The 20385-nt window shown below is 52.4% G+C and overlaps 1 long non-coding RNA gene across 1 annotated transcript; it reads left to right on the top strand.

The window, feature by feature from the left end:
• The first annotated feature begins 1361 nt into the window (after positions 1–1361).
• On the top strand, positions 1362–6264 carry LOC118640915. Its single transcript, XR_004961489.1, has 3 exons — positions 1362–2181; positions 5069–5269; positions 5486–6264. It is a non-coding gene; the product is annotated as an uncharacterized LOC118640915 (long non-coding RNA).
• The last annotated feature ends 14121 nt before the right edge of the window (positions 6265–20385 follow it).

A 20385-nucleotide genomic window follows, 5' to 3' on the forward strand; every position in this document is an offset into this window, starting at 1 on the left:
CCAACCAAACAAACGAAGAGTTAAGCATTTCAATGCTTTACCTGCTGAGCTCTGATTCTGAGGGCGTCGGACCAAACCAGGGGGCCGAGGCCAGGCCCAGGGACTGTGATGACGCTGGCGACCCCGGCCGACTGCACACCCAGGCGGGAGGGTGAGTCCAGCAGAAGCCGCCTGGCAGGCGGAGCATAAAAAACGACTCTTTCTGCGCCTCGGAGGAGAAACATGGGCTTGGACACGGAATCTGACCCTGGGCCTCCCCAGGGCAGACCAGCAGGGGGCGCTGTAGGCAGCCGGGCTCCCCGATGATCCCCACTTGACAGACGGGAGGCTGAGGCCCAGGAAGGCAGCCAGTCAACATTCAGCTCAGCCAGGAACGCGGGCGCCCTGCCCCCCAGCTCCCAGGGCGCGGCCTCGGGCTGCGTGTAGGCTGAGATGCCACGTGGGCAGGGTGCCACACGCACCAACGCTTCCCAGTGCTCCTGCGCCGTGCGGCTGCTGCCCGGTCAGTGCAGCCTGAGCACCTGTCACACGCTGCGACGTCGAGTGGGTTTTAGCGTCACTTCCGGCGCCAGGAAGGTCAGCATACCGAGAAGTCGGTGGGATGCTACGTCGTTTCCGCCACCGTGAAGGGAAAAACACGGGAAGAGCGCGGGGGTTATACGTCATTTCCGGCGTCCGGAAGGTCTCAGTGACTACGCTCCCGTGCAAATAGTGGAACAAATGGATGTTTCTTTCTCTCTTCTATTCCTATCACAACAATGAATAAGTAAAGTCTCATCTAAAGTTAAAAACACAAAACAAAGTCATTTCTGTGACCACCAAGGTCAACATGGCGATTAGGATTGAACGTCATTTCTGCCCGCAGGAAGGTCAAAAGGACCGAGGGCGCGTGCCAATGACGTCATTTCCTTCGGGACGAAGGTGAACAGGCGGCCGTGGCGACTGGATCAAACGTCATTTACGTCGCAATGAAGGTCCAGCGACTGTCGGTCGCATACAAATGATCGTCATTTCGGTCGCGACAGAGGTGTAAACGGCGGCTAAGCGGGAACCGCGTCACTTCCGCCCCAAGAGCGTCCGACCGTCTGCGGCGGAGCCTTCCCCGAGGCCACTGCCGCAGTGACGGGACTTCGCGTCCCGGGGTTTTTCACGGCGGCTGCGCGATGGCAGCTGCGCGTAGACATCGTTTCCACCCCGAGGAGCCGGCCAAGTGGCTGCGAGGTCGGCAGGGATCAGCCGCCGTCGCTGCCTCCGCCGAGGGTCACACCGCACGTCACACTGCCTGCGCCGACTGCACCGACACGTCACGTCTGTCGCGACCGCGCGTTTGCCGCCAGGCCGCGCGCCCTGCTCGGCGTTCGCAGCAGCGAGGGGACGCCGCGCCGGGGGGTGGTCGCCGGCGCCCAGACTGCGATGCAGAGCAGCTTTAAACGTCATTTCCGACGCTACTTCGACGGCACCCCAGCCGGGACGCACCCCAGCCGGGACACGACGGCACACGGGCTGGGGAGTCCGGACCGGAGCCCCTCACCCCCGTTATGCGCCGAAGGGACCCCGGTGCGCCTGGTTCATCCCCGAGGAAAGGGCCCAGGCAGGTATGTAGTCCCCTCGTCTCCCGTGCAGCCGCGCACCCCTGCCCTCGGGGGCACTGGAGCTTCTGTGCTGAATGGGGGCGGGTGGGACAGACGCCGGTTAATCCCACCTCGTGCTGTACATGCAAACCCGTGGAGGTAGATCCTAAACCTAAGCGTGAATGTGGAAGAGTAAACGTGCGGGGCTGTGTGCGCCCCCGGAACCACCCCCACCCCTTGGCAGCGCCCGCGGCACATGGGGGTGCAGAGTCTCCACCTTCTCCACCTGCTCCGTCCTCTTGGGGTTGATTGCTCCAACCGCCTCGTGTCCCAGGAGGACCCAGAGGGGACTGTCACTGCAGTTCTGAAGCTGGGCCTTCCTGACCCAAAGCACTAATACACTCCGCATCATGTTTAGGACAACGAAGCCGGAGGGACCCAGGGCGAAATGCGCTGGTGGACGATGAATTACCACGTAATGAAAAGAATACCCTTTGAAACATTAAAAAAGATGCCCACGTTGAGAGTTAGAGATCGTTCACTAAGGATAACTCTTTATGGGACACATGGGTTATTGTGGTCTACGGGTCTCACCTAAATCTCACCAAAGGTGAGTTCAATTAAAAGTTCATCTTATGTTCAAACTGTATCAAACCTTTGGATTCGCTAATATTTTCACTAGCTCATCTCCCTCATTTTGAGCCCCTCAGGCTCCCTTACATCTAATTGTCTGCTGGCCTTGGACCTCTTGACGTGTGTGTCGCCCCCCCACCCCCCATCTTTGGGAAGAACAGTATTTTAACCTGCAAAAGCTTTTCTTTCTATGATGAAGCTAAACTCTCCTGACACTATAATAACCTCAAATTTTACAGGATTTTCTCATGGCTTAAAAAGGTGGGGAGGGAAATGTTTAATTTCTTCAAGTGATCTTTCAAAATGCACTTCCTCTGTGTCATGTTTTCACATCTTTATAAAGAGTGGCAGCAGCGGAAGCTGCACAAGTGCAAGCACGTTCGCCCCTCCCAGCCCTCAGCCTAGGGGGTGAGCTTCCAGAGGAGGTCCTTTAGAACTGGGGGCAGACAGGGCCAGTGCACCAACAAAATTGGTATGAAAATAAGGCTAAAGCCCTGGCCGGTGTGGCTCAGCATTAGAGTGACAGCCCTCAGACTAAAGAGTTGGTTTGGAAGGCAGCTATGCTCACCACTATACCACCAACACGTGTAAAGAGTTGGTTTGATCCCTGACCCTGTTTGGGGTCATGTGGGAGGCAACGAATCTGTGTGTCTCTCTGACATTGTGTCTCTCTCCCTCCCTCCCTCCCTCCCACTGTATCTGAAAATCAACAGGAAAATATCCTCCGGGGAGGATTTAAAAAAACAAAAAAGGCTAGAGTGGAGGTAGAGACAGGAGATGCAAATAGAGGGGTACATCCAGGATCATGGGAGGTCCCTAGCAGGGATGTGGGAGGTGAAAGGTCAGCCCCCATGAGTACATTCCTGGGGGGCGGTCAAATGTAGGTCAGAGGCCGCTGACCTCCCTGCTTGCAGCAGTTCTGTGTTTTGAGCCACAAACGCTCTTTGAGTCTGATGGGACCAGGAGTTGAGGTGACGTGCCATTAGAGGGTGGCTGAGCAGCCTGGGTGGGACTCTGGTGAGGACACAGGGGACACAAAGACCGTACCCTGCCTGCCCGGTGCTCGCCAGCCAGCAGCCCTACTGAGCAGGCACAGCAAGGCACAGTGGGTAGGAGCCAGGAACCAGGAGCCAGGCTGTAAGGGTTCAAATCCTGGCCCTGCCACTGACTAGCTGCACGACCTTGGCAGGCTAAGGTCACCCTGTAACTCAGGTCCCTCCTGTGGAGTAGGGGTGGTCGCGGTACCTGTTCCGCAGGCTTGTGTGAAGATTGTAGTTCATACAGTGAGAAGCCCATGGAGGGTCCCAAGTGCAGCGAACACTCAGTGGCTATCAGTGGCTTCCCTGGGCTGGGGCCCGAGGGAACTTTCCGAGTTGATGGAAACAGTCTGTACCTTGGTGGAGCCAGCCTACGGTTACACGGGTGGTGGCACTCGTAAAAAAAACCCACTGAACTGAAATGGAAAAAGAAACCCACGTTAAATTGTATGTTTAAAGTGGGTACATTGTCTATATGTAAATTTTAACTCAGTCGATTTGATTTTTTTGTAAAACACCCAGCCTCATTTTTTTTAGCATCTGGCGGCAGAGGGTAACAGAGATGGGGGAGAGTTTTTAGTTTCCAGAAAATACCATTACGTGATTTATCCTCCCTGGAGGCTTCTTAGTCTTGGAAAAGTATTCTCGTCCTTCCCCCCAAAAGGGCAAATGACTCGAACAGTAAGGATAGAAAAGAAAGGAGAAAATTCATATCCTACTACCCTGCAGGTCCTTTTTTCCAGAACGTTCAATTCTGCTGGGGTCAGGACAGGTCCCTCATCCAGGTCCTCTTGTGGCAGATGTTGAGCACGGGGAAGATAGCTTGTGGACAGATGCTTCTCTCCATCATCGCTCAGATCCCTAGGGAGAGACTCGGGGCCTGAGCCGGGCTGCCTGGGGCTCTTGGAAGGGAGAGCTGGTTATACAGGATACACTCGCTGTTTAGGCCGAGTCATACTCCTCACCTCTCTCCGCCCGGGCCAGACGGAGCTGCACTCCCCGCTCTCCATCACGCCCACATTCAACCCGTCACTAAGCCCTGCCATTCTGACTTCAGTCACCCCCTTTTCCTGGTCTCCTGTCCCATCCTAGTCCCCAGCACTCTGCATCTTCACACTTGTCTCCCTCTTGCTCCCACTTTTATCTTAAAAAAGTAAACTGCATTAGATAACTCTCAGCTTACAACCCTTCAAAGAAATGTTGTTACTTTTAGGAATAATTCCAAAATCATTAAGATGTCCTTGTAAGCTTTGGTACTACTGTCCGATACCTGCTTCTTTTCATTCCTGATGCTGTAACCATCCTAACCGGCTCTCCTCTCCTCAGACATACCCTCTTTCCTGCCTCAGGGCCTTTGCATGTGCTGCTCTTCTTCTTTAAATGTTCTCCACGCTTCACCTGGCTCATGCTTCAGGTCTTAGTTTAGAAGCCACATCCTGCCCCCTTATGCTCACATAGTACTCTGTAATTTTTTTCCTCATATACTTTGTTATGCTTTTTAATTACATATTTATTTGTGTGGTTATTTGCTTCATGTTTGTGGCCCTAATTATACTTCAGAAAAGCAGCAACAGTGTCTGATCTGCTCATCGCTGGGTTCTTGAGGCCTAGAATCGTGACACTTACATGGCCAATGTAGATATTCTTTAAGTGGGTGGATGAATGGATAAAGGGTGTTTCATTTATTTATTTATCTATTTTTGTATATGCCCCTAATGGGAACCGAACCCGGGACTCTCTGGTCCGCCGGCGGACGCTCCAACTGCTGAGCCAAACCGGCCAGGGTGATAAAGGGTGTTTTAAAATACAGGTTTTATTATTATTTAGGTGTTACAATGCCAGCTGATCAGGAGATGACTGCCGATTTAAAAAGACGTTTGTGATACTCAGACCCCAAGAGCAGGGGGCACACGCCACACCACGGGGGCCAGGAGGAGAAGCACCGGGGTGGTCAGGTGGCCGAGGGAATGAGGAGAGTGTGTGCGCAAGAACCTTTATTGTGGTTTCACAGGAAGAAACAGGCGCAGGGTAAGAAGGCTCAGGATTGGCTCGTTGAATCATTGCAGCCCACCTTGGGCATATGGGAGCTGTCCTTCATGGAGTAGTACCTGGTCCTGGGTGCTCAGGGCGGGTGGAGAGTGGCCTGGAGTGTGAGAGCCCACAGAGGAGGGTGGGGGTGGGCTCTGGAGGGTGGGTCTGCATTTGGAAAGTGTTCTCCCAGGTGAGCTGTTCACTGTCTCCCAGGAACCACGCCCCCTGGAAGCTCGGAGGACCTGGAAGACCTGGTCTACCTCAGAAGAGGACACTGAGCTGGATCCGGAGCAGTGGCACATCCAGTCCCAGAGCAGGCAGCACACGGGGCTGCCATGAGCAGCAGTGCCTCTCGGAGTGCCCGGGGTGGACAGGAAGGCCCCGGCCATGGGCAGACTCATTCCTCCACAGCGTGGGGTGTCGTCCGAGTCCTCAGAGGCAGACCACAGAATCCACCTAAGCTGCTTTGAACAGGAAGCATTTATTAAGGGTTAAAGTCACATCACAGAATCACTGGAGGGACTAAAGAACCATCCTGGAATGAGTCCCCAGGGAAGACGCTGAACCCACAACACAGAACCTGCAGCCCAGGGACCTTCGGCTTGTGCACAATCAAGAAGCTTCGGAAGCAGGAAGCTGCCACCCAAGCCATCTCCAAGAAGTCACCCCCTAAAGCAGGAAGCCACCAGCCCCACACAGCTTCTGCCACGATCCCAGCCATATTTCTCTCCCTCTGTAGTTCAGTGTCACACACTGGTAGGAGGTGGTTCCCATCTTCTACTCTAGGGGCAAGGGAGTCCAGAAATGCCAATTTTAGCTCCAGCCTCTGAGTTAGAATGGGTGTGTGCTTATGAGTCCATGCGTCCAGCACACATGGTGGTTATGTGTCCTTAAAGGACCAGACATGTTTACTTTTTTTTTAATGTGAATTTTGCCCAGCCGGTGTGGCTCACTGGTGAGCATCAACCCATGCACCAAGAGGTCACCAGTTCGATTCCTAGTCAGAACACATGCCCAGAGTGTGGGCCTGATCCCCAGTGGGGGGCGTGCAGGAGGTGGCCAATTGATGTTCTCTCTCATTGATGTTTCTATCTCTCTCCATCTCCCTCTCTCTCTAAAAATTAATAAAGAAAAAAATTATTTTTAAAATGTGAATTTTGGACAAAGTCTGTGTCTAAATCTCTGTGGCTATGGCTCTGCTCCCATGATCCAACCTTCCAAGCATCACGGCCAGCCTTCCTGGGAGTCTGAAGGTCGCTCTTCTCTATCTACCCCCTGCAGGCACACGCGTGGCCTTTTCCAGATAGAACCGAACATTTGCCCAGACTCAAACTAGAAATGGGGAGGTAGCTGCTGCTTGTCTGGAACATCACATTTCCCGACTACATGGACCACTTCTGTCTGCTGGGCCAGCTCCCACGGCTCAGCAACTGGTCCTGAACTTCTCTGCCTGGAGATGCACTAGAAAGCCCTTGGAACCTGTAAGGCACCAGTGAGGAATACCTCGTAGTCATCCTTGGGGCGTAGTTCAAGATCCCTGAGTTCAAATCCTGTCTCGGCCGTGATTTGTATGTGTAATTTTGGGGAAATCATGTAATTCCTTGAGATAGCAAATGTCTCATCTATAGAACAGGCTTGGTACCAGTGACTACATAGAGAGAAGCACGTGAGACAAGGTATAGAAAAACACTGAACAGAAAACTATTGGCCAGAGCTAGCGAATAGGTACATCTCATGAGCCAACCCCCAAGAATTTCTTAGAACTGTTGAGGATTCTGAGGCACCCGAGGTATGGGGAGCTCCTTTTTCTATGAGCCTATGCATCCTGCCGGTGCCCTACCCAGGGCCTTAGGGAGCCCAGTGCCCCAAAGACAGGGTGGGGTGGATGGATGATGAAGCTATACCTGGGTTCATTGGGACATGGTGTGATTGTTATGTACAAATGCCTGCTGTAATTGCCAGAGATTGTTGGGAGGGCACCGGTAAGGAGGGCGTCCCAGATGTCACATACTTGATATTACCACGCTAGGTAAGTGTAGTAATTATCCTCATAATGGTGGAAGTCTTCTGGGGCAGCCTTAAGAAGACAACACTCTTTCGTGAAGAAGCAGCAGAAAATCGTGTGCAAGAGAACACGGCTTGAAGACATAAGTGATTTATTTTGTTGGACTAGGAGTAGATTTCTAAACAGCAAACTCCAAACGGGGCCTTGGAGGGCCAGGAGCAGAGCTGAACACTTAGCTTCCTCTCCTCAGTGAGCTCCGTCTCATCTGCTCATTTGTCAGGTCTCCAGCCAGGCCCTGTCCCACTGCCAGGACATGGCTCCCAGAGCAGCTGCCCACACCTTCCACCCCCCACGGACAGCTCGCCCAGACCCCCAGCTCCCCACCTGCGGGTCCGTACTCTGCACATTTAAACGCGGTCTGTACGAGGCCCAGTGTCCGGTTGCAACAGAAAACAAGCAACTCTGCATCCTTAGCTTTATGGTGGGAGGTGGGTTCTGCCTCATCAAGTTTTGAAGAGGATTTTGAGGCTGTAGGTGGTACTTTTGGGCCAGGGTGGTTAAGAAGCAGGTGTGTGTTCTCCAGCTTCTTTCCCCCTTTGCTCTAAGGCCCCAGGAGATGGTGGATTCACAGGTGGAAGGATCCTGGTCCTTTTTTTTTTTTTTTTTTTAAGATATATTTTCTTGATTTTTTTAGAGAGAGAGAGGAAGGGAGAGAAACATTGACGTGAGACAGATATATCGATTGGCTGCCTCCTGCATGCCCCTTACCGGGGATCGAGCCCACAACCCGAGCATGTTCCCTGACAGGGAATCGAACCGGGACCTCTCAGTCTATGGGCCAGTGTTCAATCCACTGAGCCACACCAGCCAGGCGGGATCCTGGGTCCTTAAAAAACCTTGTCACCATATTGTCATGCTGACCCAGAATACCTGCATGGGGCCTTGATGTGGACCAAAAAAAAAAACATTCCTTATGCTGGCCCTCAGACATGGTGAAGTTTCTCTCTCAGAGCAGCCGGTACAGTCATCCCCCTTATTTGAGGTTTCACTTTCCAAGTTTGTTACCCATGGTCACCGGTGGTCCAAAAACATTAAATGGAAAACTGCAGAAATAAACAGTTCATAAGTGTTAAATCACATGTTGCTTTTAGTACCTTGTATCATCTCACATCATCACAGGAAGGGTAAGTAAAGGAAATACGGTATTTTGAGATAAAGACCACATTCACATAACTTTTACTACCGTGTATCGTCATGTTCTATTCCATTTCGTTATTGTTAATCTCTTACTGTGCCTAACTTATAAATTAAACTCGAATGTATATATATTGTAATATGTAGGGTTTGGTACTATCCATGGTTTCAGGCATCCACTGTGGGTCTTGGAATGGATCATGGATCATGGATCATGGATCATGGATCATGGATCATGGATCAGGGAGATGACTATGTTCTAACTTTCACAGTGGCCAAGAAGAATTTAAAATTTCTACTTTACTGCCTCAGCAGAGATCTCAAATTCAGCAGGTCACCCTCTTGATCCCCAGCCCTCAGCTGGAACTCTGGCTGTCACCTTGCCTCCCTCCCTCTGCTTCACTGCTGACACTCAGCCAGGGACCAGATCTGCAGATCCTGCCTGGGAGTCGTCTCCTCAGCTTTCCCACTTCTACTACCTCGGCTGTTTGCTGATTCTGATCTCTTTCCTGTCCTACTACTGGTTAGTCTCCTAACTGGTCCCTGCATCAGTCTGCTGCAGCTCCAGTCTGTCCATCCATCCATCCCACCATCCATCCACCCATCCTTCCATCCATCTACCGTCTATCCATCCACCATTTATACGTCCATCCATCATCCATCCACCATCTGTACATCCATCCATCATCCATTCATCATCCATCCACCCACCACCCATCTATCCATCCATGAACCATCTATACATCCATCCATCCATCCACCATCTATCCATTCATCCAGCTATCCACCATATATCCATCCATCCATCCATCATCCATCCGTCCATTCATCCTCCGTCCATCCGTCCATCCATCCATCCACCATCCATCCATCCATCATCCATTCATCATCCATTTATCCTCCATCCATCCATCCATCTATCCTCCATCCAACATCCATCCATTCATCTATCCATCCATCCATCATCCGTCCATCCATCCATTCACCATTCATTTATCCATCCATCCACCCATCCATCTATTCATCAATCTACTATCTATCCATCCACCCATCCTTCCATCCATCATCCCACTCACCATTCATCCACCCATCCTTCTATCTGTCCACCCATCCTTCCATCTATTCATCCATCTACTGACCCATCCATCCACCTGCCCATCCATTCTACCAACTATCCATCCATCTAACCATTCAATTTATATTAAGTGCATTTCCATATGCTAGACAGTGTAAATACTATAAGAAATGAGACTCGGACAGAGATGATTGAGAGGACCCATATTAATGAAATAGCCCCACTAATTAATATGTAATTACAGGTGCTGTGAATGAAAATGACAGGTTAAGAAAGCATAATAGGGCCATAAGCTGGTCAAGGGGTCAGGGGAGCCTTCCCCGAGGAGTTGACCTTTGGTTGAGATCTCCAGGTTGGGGAGGGTGAACTGGCAGAGGAGGGAGGAGTGTGGGACTAAGACCTTCCAAGCAGAGAGGGCAGTGAGGCACGCAGGAGCTGGACACATTTGGGGACCTAGCAGTCCAAAGTGGCACAGGAAGCAGTCTTAATGTTCCCAGGGCCTCAAAGCGTGCCTGGCTTATAATAGGTGTTTCCATAGTTTGTGAGTGAACTGATGAATGAGTGAGCGAAGGTTGATGGGGACAGATGGACAAGATGTGAAGCCATAGTACATGGTACAGCTTGCAACCCAGAGACAGCTGCAGCCTCCAGGTCTTCCTACCCCAGGTGTACCACCTCTCCCCCTACTCCACCCCGTAACAACACTCGGCACACTGCGTATAAGTGACTGGTCTTGTTTACCAATATAGCCCAGTGCCCAGCCCACTGCCTACGCAGAGGAAGCACTGAAGATAAATAGTTAATGAGCTGGTCGGCAGAGGAGGCAAACACAACATCAGAGTTAGTGGGGCAGGAGAGGGTGGAGTTGGACATGAGTAGAACGTGAGTCAGCTGCCAGCATCAGCTGGCATGAGAGACAGCCAGGCGGAGCCCACATGCCGGTGGCATGTGACAGTCACATGTGGGGACATGCCTGGGGCCAGCAGAGGTGAGCAAGGCTGCAGGTGCAGGAGCCTCGAGGGGAGCCACAGGGCAGGCCCATGTCGCCGGGGATGGCATCCTTCTGTCGCCCTGAAGATTCTGGCCCGCACCTTCAAGGTCACCCCGTGGCCCTCAAAAGGAAACACCCACACGTGACACTTCATGGCTTCTCTGCTTCGTGTGGCTCTGTGTGTGCGTGTGTGTCTGGGCTGATTCCCCTGGGACACATGCACCCCCGGGGGCTCCCTTTTCTATGAGCCTCCGCACCTTGCCAGTGCCCTGCCCAGGGCCTTCGAGAGCCAAGTGCCCCCAAGTAGGATCCAGCACAAGCGTGTTGGCGGAATGAGTGGCCTGCAGAGGAGAGCACTAGGCCCGGGAGTCAGACCAGCTGGCGGGGAGGCCCCTAGACCAATAGAACCCATTCGGGGAAATGCAGCAACACAAGGCCCCAAGGATGATGGTGACGCTGCTGTTGGAGAGCTTCCTGTCCGAGGGCTGCGCTGGTCCTCTCGTCTTGACGTAACATCTCTCAGCATGGTCAGTGTCACTCACCACTTCATTCTGCCCTTTCAGCTCCTACATTCTGCAAAGCTAAACTGCAACTTCATGAGTTTACTCATTAAACACTTGCCAAGTCCCCAGAGTGTACTGGATACGAAGTCACCAGACTCGAGATTCTGTAGGAGAATCCGGAGAGAGAGCCAAATAATAAACGTGTCCAGTCCAGATGATGCGAGAACACAGCCCCCAGGGAACCTTGGACACCAAACCAGAATCACTGTTTGATCTTCCTTCCTTGTCCTGACTGCACTTCCTTCCTGGAAGAGGGACGAATGCACAGGAATTGGAGGGATTTGGGTCAGAGGTGCGTTTCCCAAACACCCAGCTCTGTGGTCCCCGAGGGCAGCAGGGAACAAGCCCTAACCCTGAGCAGTCCCATGTCCAGGGATCAAGGTGGGGCTCTGCCTTGGGCTCAGCAGTTAACCGCTTGGTGCGTAGCTACCCCTCCCTCTCAGCTGCCTAAGGGCCTCGTCCCTCTATACTGGGGACCACTGTCTGTGAGCACTGTTCCTGCACGTCGTCAGGCCTGGGTCAGCAGGCACAGCTGGGCACCCTTGGTCGGGGGCGTGGCTGCACATGCAGGTCCACATTCCCGCGCAGCTGGTTGAGACCAGAGCTAAGGGACAGAGGCGTTTGCGGCTGCACAGAAGCATCTTGGGGTTAGCGCCTGCCTCCCTGGTCTGGCGCCCTGCCAGGCCCAGCTCCCAGGATCCAGGTCACTCAAACCTGCTGCCACTGAAGGCCCCGCCTCACCTGCCGGTCCCAGCTCACCTGCCGAGTCACTTCCGAGGAGGAGGGAGGGGCTTTGCACTCTGAGCTGGGAGAGGCTGCTGCTGGGTTCACTGCTCTCTCCCTGGTAGTTGGCACAAGGCTCTAGGCAGCGTGAGTGCGTTAGGGGTGGTCTTAGTGTCTCCGTTCAGTGGGGCTGAGTGAGCCCTTACCCATACCACATACACCCTGCTCAGGTCTCCACTGCTGCCATTTGGACACAGGAACTCCAGACCCCAGGGACCAGCCTAGAGCACCCAGGTGGCCTGGAACCCAGCCCTCTCTCATTTCCCTACCCCATGGGGACTCTAAGCTACCGGCCCTTTGGCTAGTCTCTGCACCATTCGCCCTGAAGAAGCCTTGCCTCATTCCTGCCTGGCTTCCCAGGACCCAGTGCTGGGCTGATCACCTGTGTGTTGGCTGCCCAGTCACCCCCACTGGCAGCTGCCCAGATGAGGATCCTGTGTTTGACCCCCACACCTCTGGGAAATCTGTATGTTGACTCTTCTGAACCTCTGGGCTGGCAACTCCTGTGGGTTCTGTCCCCACCCCACCTAGCTGTACCCACACAGTGTACGTATTTCTGTGGGAGCGTTTAAAATTTTGAAAATGACTGCATTCTGGTATTGTCGAGCCCCACATGGAGCCCCCACAAGTCCCCGTCTCATTGTGTCCTTTCCAGCCCTGAGGATCCGTGAAGCCGCAGCTTCTCCTGGAGGCAGACCCGGTGCCGCACCTGTTGCGCTCTGCGCCGCTTGCTCACTGTCACGTGCGTCCTCCCCCGTTCATCCGTTACAAAAGACCATCTACTTTTAGCCACGACTGGATCAGATAACGAACTAGGTGACACTTACAACTACTGTTTACTGACCACCTATTTCGGTGCTGAACACTGTGCCAAGCATGCCGCATAAACTGTTTCCCATGTGATCAACCTAATGGAGAAATATTATCTCTACGCACATGTGTAATCATCTCCAGTTCAATGTGTGAAAAAATCATTTCCTGGTCACCCTCCTGCTCCACCTTTTGGTGACACAAACCCCAAAACATGGACGTTACCTTGGACCCTCTCTCCTACCCTGCACCCCATCTATCAGGCAACGACTGGCTCTACCCTCAAAATATATCCAGAATTTGACTGCTTCTCTCTGCCTTCCTTGCTGTCATCCTGGTCCAGCCACCACTCTTCTGCACGTGGATTCGGCCAGTTCCCTCCCTACAGGTCGTCCCTGCTTTTATGTTTCTCGCCTTTTTAGTCTTCTCTCCACACGCCAGCCAGATGGTCCTTTAAAATCCTAGTCGGATCACATTACTTTTTGCTCGAAGCCATGCAGTGTCTCCTCACTTCACTTAAAGTAAAAGCCAAAATATGTACAATGGCCCACAAGGCCCTACGTGGTCAGGGCCCCCAGACCCCTCCAGCTTCCCTTACTCTCCCTGGAGCTCCTCTGGCTCCAGGACCGCTGCTTCCAGGTCCTGCTGGTCCGCCGTGAGGCCTCTGCTCTAACAGTTCTCTGCATCTGGAAGGCTCTTGTCCCAGCTGTTCATGCGACTCTACCCTCACCTCTTACAGTCCCCTCCCCTCCCCTTCTCCGTGGGGCTGCCCAGACTGCCCGGGGAACACTGCAGCCTGCCCTACCCCGTCCTCTGCCCTGCTCTGCTTTTCCTCCTATCTCCACCACTTACCATCTCTAACTCAGCACAGAACAGCTGCTTTTCCTATGCCTCCCCCATTAGCGTGACCCCAGTAAAGGCAGGGATCTCTGTTTTGTTCACTGATGTTTCCCAAACTCAGAAAATTGAGACCCAGGCGGTTGGGTATTGCTCAATGTCACTGAGCCAGAAAGTGTCTGAATAGGGATGTGAACCCTGACCAAAATTCTACATTCCTTCCTTATAGTTCCCCCACCCAAAGGCAAGAGAACAGTGAACAGTTCAAAGGACCCCAGCCTGCAAAATAATCCCTAGTCTCAGCACACTCCACCAAGCTGTCGTAATCCACCATTTCCCTTCCTCCTCGTTCTACAACGGCTTCCCGTTTCCCACTGAGTGAAGTAAACTGCTTTTCAGTCTTGCAGTGACGGATCCTAAAACTATCTCTAGTCTCCATTACAACCTGGTCTCCAAGATCAGAGATGACATCCTTGGGCAAAATCCTGTTTTGCTGGGTTAGTCCACTGTTTGTAGGTTTAAAAAAATTTTTTTTTCTGTACTGCTTTTGGAGAGACAGGAAGGGAGAGAGAGATATAGAAACACTGATGAGAGAGAACATCCATTGGCCACCTCCTGCATTACCCTCACTGGGGATTTGGCCTGAAACCTGGGCATGTGCCCGGATCCAGAATCAAACCAGCGACCTCTTGGTGCATGGGTCAATGCTCAACCACTGAGCCACACTGGCCCCAGCATTTGTAGGTTTTCTTTTTCTTTTGGTTCGTGCCCCTATAGGGAACCGAACCCAGGACTCTCTGGTCCACAGGCCGATGCTCCAACCGCTGAGCCAAACTGGCCAGGGCCATTTGTAGCTTTTTTAAAATTTAAATTTGAATGCCCTTTGAAAACTCATTTTCCGTATTTTTAAGCCCTGGGCAAGCATATTCAGTTTGCCACTACACCCCCTAGTATTGCTTACACTGGGCTCCACTTGACACAATGAATTCCTCACCATGCTCCTGGAGCATCACTTTCTTTAGCAGAGCAGGAAAATGCTGCTTTTGGTTGGCAGCAGGGCTACTAAGCCTTATGCACTCTCAGTGCCAAAGCCAAAGCTGCCTCCTCCCTGAAGGCTTCTTTCTGGCCTGTATCTCTTCCTCTGTAATTAACCACTTCCTATCCCAAAGGCCTACTGCACAACACCTAACCTTTACACTGTCAGTCACGTGAAAACCTCTCCCCCAGTGAGACCCACTAGGGGTGAGTGAGGACAGTGAGATAATAACTGTAAAATTCAAAGGGACACCCCAAAAGCTCAGTAATCAAGATAAAAAGCATTTTCATACTACCTTTTTAATCATCAAAGTGGTTGCAAAAAGTTTATAATGAACACAGCATGAAATGTAAAATTAAAGACGGGATCCTCGGGGCTCGGTCCACCTCCTACCTGTTGGCCCATCCGAACTGCTCACTCACGGTACCAGGACGAAATGACCTCCAACTTGACCTTGCCCTTGTTGTTTGTGCTGCACGTAAGCCCGAAGGCGGGGACCTTCGGGGAGCCCGTGTCCTCGTCAGCCCTCACCCCACTCGGCCGGGCGGTGCCGGGACCGCGCTGTAGGGACCCGGGGCTGCGGGGCGCGTGTGCCCTACTTGAATGTGCGGCGCACGGGTGCACGCGCGCTTCCCGGCTGGCTCCCCTCGGCGAGTCTCGGCTCGGGGCCGGGAGGCGCCCTGTCCTCTAGGGCGCAGCCGGAGCTCAGACTGCGCGGTCGAGGGCCCCGGGCTGCACGCTGCAGAGTTCACTCGGAATCCCTCTTGCAAAGCCAGCAGGTGGGGCGCGACTCTTCCTGGAGCCTCAGTCCCGGACAGGCCCTGCGCGGTGGCAGAGGCACCTGCTCCTCCTCCCCGGTCCCTTCGACCGTCCGCGCGGCCCCCGAACCGCACGCCCGCGGGGGCCTCTCCCGGTCACCGCGGGAAGCCAGGGTGGGCGAAGGCGGGACAGCGCGGGCGGAGGGGGCGGTGGAGGGAGAGGGCGTCTCACTACGCCCCGCCCCCATCGGGGCCTAGCCAATCGCCATGCTCCCCGAACCCTGGCCCCGCCCCCGACGCGCGGCCTGCGAGTCGCCCGGCCGGTAATAATTAAGCTATGGGGGGCGGGGCGCCGCGTCAGCGCCGGGCGTCTGCCAATAGGAAGCGCTTCCCGTGTCGCGTCACAGGCCGAGCAACCAAACAGAAAAGTTTACTAAACAGCGGACGAGAGGCCGGCGGCGGCGGCGAGGGGGCCAGAGCGAGCGGGGTTCGTCGGCCTCACCTGTCCTCCTTCACCCGCGGCGAGCGGCGGCGGGCAGCGCGTCCGGCGGAGAGGGCCGCCCCAGGTGAGGCGAGTGAGGGGCGCCCGCCGCGCCGGGGCCCGCCCCGCCCCTCCCCCTCCGAGGCGCGGCCGGGCCGGAAGCGGGCGGCGGGCGGCAGGTGGCGGCGGGGCCGGGCGTCCGCTCGGGGGTCCCGGGGCGGCGCCGCGGGCCGGCTCCCCGCGGCCGCGGCCCGAGCAGTGGGAGGGCGTGGGGTCCCGGGGCCCCCGCCCCGAGCTCGCTGCCGTCCTTCCGGGACCTTCCACCTGCCGCGCTCGCGGACGGGCCGGGGCCGCAGGTGGGCCGGCCCCGGGGGCGCCGGGAGCTCGGCCTTCTCCGCCGCGGACGGCGGTTGCCGTCGGGTCCGCGCCCCGCGCGGGCCGTGCGCGCGGCTGCCGCCCCGAGCTCCTCGCCCGGCCGGGGGGCCGTTGCGGGCGGCTTCCCGCGGGCGACGCCGTCGCGGTCGGTGTTCACGCCGTGGCTCCCGCGAAGGGCTCCGCGCCCCGCGCGCCCCCTGCGCCCCGGAAAGCGGGGCTGCGCTCCTCCTCCGGTCACATTCGGCGCTCGGGGTGGCTTCTGCGTGTTGAAGTGTAAAAACGCCATAAGCAGTTTTTAAAGTTGTTTTTTTTTTTTTCTTTAATGATTAAAGCGTCGTCGGCGTCGAGCGCGCCCCAGGTGCGCAGCCTCGAGGGCGGATGGACCGCGCAGGTGGTCGCCGCCCTAAAGGACCGTCCCCCTAGATGTCCAAGTTCGTTGCGTGCATTGTGCTGCCGGTTTCACGGCGCCTGAAGGTTCTTTCCCGGCCCGAGACGCACGTTTAAGTTCCCCCAACAGGTGGTCTCTTCTTAACCCTTTTTCTTTCCGTCGGTACCGTGTCCTGTTGGGGGGCTCGCACGGCAATTCAGTATATATTTCTAAAAAGGATGCTAGATCTTGGAATGCAGCGGGTAGCATTCTTTATAACACCTGTTGTTGGCATTTTAAAAATAAAAAATATACCTAAGGGAGGTGCAGGGGTCACAGAAGGTACAGGAGGGAGTTGAGGGGTCCGTGGACTACGGTCTTGATTGTGGAGATGATTTGCTTGCGGCGAAACGGATCACCTCTTACAGTTTAAGTAGCTGCAGTTTGTTGTGTGTCCGTTGTATGCCCCTGTAAAGCCGGAAAAAGTGTTAAAAACGTATATTTCGCCCTGGCCGAGCTGCGTGGCTCAGTGGGTTGGAGCGTTGCCTGGTGCCCTGAAGGGTCGGGCACGCACCTGGGTTTCCGGGTTTGGTTCTAGGCGGGGGTTTGTGCCGGAGGCAGCTCATCAATGTTTCTCACATTGGTGTTTCTCTCTTTCTCCCTCCCCCACTCTCCCTTTCTCTCTAAAATCAGTGAATTGTGTCCTCGGGTAAGAATTCTAAAAAGAATAGAAATACAGTAAATATATGTTTAATACCATAAAAAAATATGTAACAAAACACAGTACAAAGAGGTAAAATAATAAAAATCCTTGACTCCTCTCTCAAACCAAGAACTGGGACCTAACCAAACCTTGCATCTGCTTACGTGTTTCTTCTCGGTCCTGCCTCTCTACCCAGGTCATCGGTCTGTCTAGTCGGGTAGATTTTGTGTTATCATTCCCTTGCCTTTAAAAGACATAAATTTATAACACATATTTGTAAGTTTTTCAGTTTGCTTTTTTATTTTTGCTTTATAAAAATAGTATGTGACTAGTCCATTTCATTGCTGTACAGTATGTGTTCATCTTCCATCACTCACGGGCATTTAGAGTATGTTTTTACTTTGTTTTGCGATCGACAGCTGTGCCCTAAGAGCATTGCTGGTGCACAAGTGCAGGGGCCTTTGGAGGGTACACGATGCAGGCCCATGAGAAGGGGTAGGGACTCGGGAGTAAAGTAGATCGAAATACTAGAAGTAAAGTGAATTAAAAACATGAAAATCTTTAGGATTCTCTTTTATGTTTTATTTTAAAAAATTTTTTTCACCCTGGCCAGTTTGGCTCAGCGGTTGGAGCATCGGCCTGGGGACTAGAGTCCCAGGTTTGGTTCCCGCTAAGGGCACACACCAAAAAAACAAAACAAAACTTTTTTCTTTATTGATTTTAGAGAGAGGAAGGGAGAGGGAGAGAGATAGAAACATCATTGGCCACCTCCTGCATCCCCCCCCACTGGGATCAGGCTCACAACCTGGGCATGTGCCCTGACCTGGAATTGAACCTGCGACCTCTTGGTGCATGGGTTGACACTCAACCATGAGCCACACCAGCCGGGCTCTCTTTTATGTTTTAATGGAAGATTCATAGCCATAATGATTCGTTCATAGTTTTGAACATTTGCTTGAGAAACCAGGATTTCTTGTTCGTCCGAGTATGATGAATCTTTTACTTTGAAATCACACTGTAAGAAGTCTGGCCCTATTTGCGATCTCCTTTTTCAGTGTAAAAGTAAATACAGTAGAGCCCTGGCCTGTGCGGCTCGGTTGGAGTGTTGTCCCATACACCAAAGGGTTGTGGGTTGATAGGTAGGTCAGGGCACATACCTAGGTTTTGGGTTTGATCTCAAATCAGGGTGCAGTCGGGACGCCCACAGGAGACAACCCATAGATGTCTCTCTCAAATTGATGATGTTCTTTCTCTCTCTCTCCCTTCCCCCCCTCTAAAAATCAATAAAAAACACAGGCCAGTCTGGCTCACTGGTTGAGCATCGACCCTGCACCAAGAGGTTGCAGGTTTGATTCCAGGTCAGGGCACATGCCCATGTGTGGACCAAATCCCCAGTGGGGGGCATGCAGGAGGAGCCCAATCGATGTTTCTCTCTCACATTGATATTTCTCTCTCTCTCAAATCAATAAAGAAAAAAAATTAAAAACAAATAAATAAAAATCAATAAAAAACAATAAATTCAGCAGGAAAAAAACACTAGATTGTATGTGACATAAGTCACTTTTTCTGACCCCCCCGCCCCCCGCCCCGTGTAATCTAGCAAATTACAGGCATACCTCAGAGATTGGATGTCCTAGACCACAGTAGTAAAGCAAGGATCCCAATAAAGCAAGTCACAATGTTTTTGTTGGTGGAGGGTCTTACCTTCAGTTAAAAAATTTTAAAAAGGCAGCACCTGTGAATCGCAATAAAGTGGAGTGCAATAAAACAAGTTATGCCTGTTCTTCAAATTCTTCTGCCTCAGCACACTCATGTGAAGGAAACCTGTCCAAGTGTATCTTTCCAATTTTTCAGACCTCGGTCAAAGGAAGCCCCTATTAGATGGCAGGGACTTTAAGGAAAAGGATTGAGTGCGTCCTTTGGAACACTTTCGGAGAAAGCTCTCTCGTGGGTATTTGTCAGGATACATTAGTCACACTTTTAAGAATTTTTTCCTTCCACAGCCTCAGATTTGGGAGTGCCCCAAGGTGTGCTTCTGGAGCAGTCTGTCTGTCTGTCTGATGCTAACAGCAATGCTGTGACAAATCAGGGAGGCAGCATCAATTTTCTGAAATGGGGTGTGTGTGTAAGTAACACGAGTTTATGTATAGCTTCGCGTAACCTGGTTTTATTTAAAGGCATGGGAATAGAGATGGTTTAAATTCCTTTAACCATGTATGTGGCTTGCAGATGAATAATCAGGGTGCTTTGTTTCAGAAGGGCTGTATTGTTCTGCTTTTATAAACCTAATTTCTGTATTTGATTATAAGGGCAATGTGTTTCTGTTTTTGTTTTTAAACTTTAAGAAGAAAAAAAAATTACAAAGAATACATAATCATTGTTAATATTTTAGCAGGTTTACCCCTAGTCTTTGTTTGTGTGTATTCTTCCTATCCTGAACAATTAAAAGTGGAATTCTAAACAGTATTAGACTGCCTCTACCTTTAAAGCTTATCCCAAATATTATCTATCTCAATAGACAAAATAAAATTTAAACTTTTTACTGTGGCATTTATACCCAAGACCAGCAATGTCCAGTGGAAATATAACAGGAATCACAAAAGTAATTTAAAATTTCCTGATGGCCACATTTACCAAAAAAAAATAGAGAGAGAGAAAGAAACTGGTGAACTATATTTTATTTAACCCAAAGTTTGGTGATTTCAACAAGTAATCAGTATAAGAATTTTTTTTAATTGATGTTTTTTTTTTTTAGAGAGAGAGGAAGGAAGAGGGAGAGAGAGACAGAAACATCGATGAGCAAGAAACTGATTGGCCGCCTCCTGCACGCCCCCACTGGGGATCGGGCCCACAACCTGGGCATTGTCCTGACCGGGAATCGAACCGGCGACCTCTTGGTGCAGGGTCGACGCTCAACCACCGAGCCACCGGCCGGGCAGTATAAGAGGTTTTCAATGGGATATTTTACTTTCCTTTCTTGAGACTGTCTCCATGTGCAGGGTGCAGTGTTTCCCACGTAAGGCACATCTCGCTCGGGCCTTGTTTCAGAGGCTCAGGAGCCACACAGGACCTGTGGCTACTGAGTATGGAGGTGCTGCTCCAGATGACCCGGCGCCGCCAGCTTCACAGACCATC

Source organism: Molossus molossus, unplaced genomic scaffold, assembly GCF_014108415.1.
Source record: "Molossus molossus isolate mMolMol1 unplaced genomic scaffold, mMolMol1.p scaffold_m16_p_24, whole genome shotgun sequence".
Taxonomy (NCBI): Eukaryota; Metazoa; Chordata; class Mammalia; order Chiroptera; family Molossidae; genus Molossus; species Molossus molossus.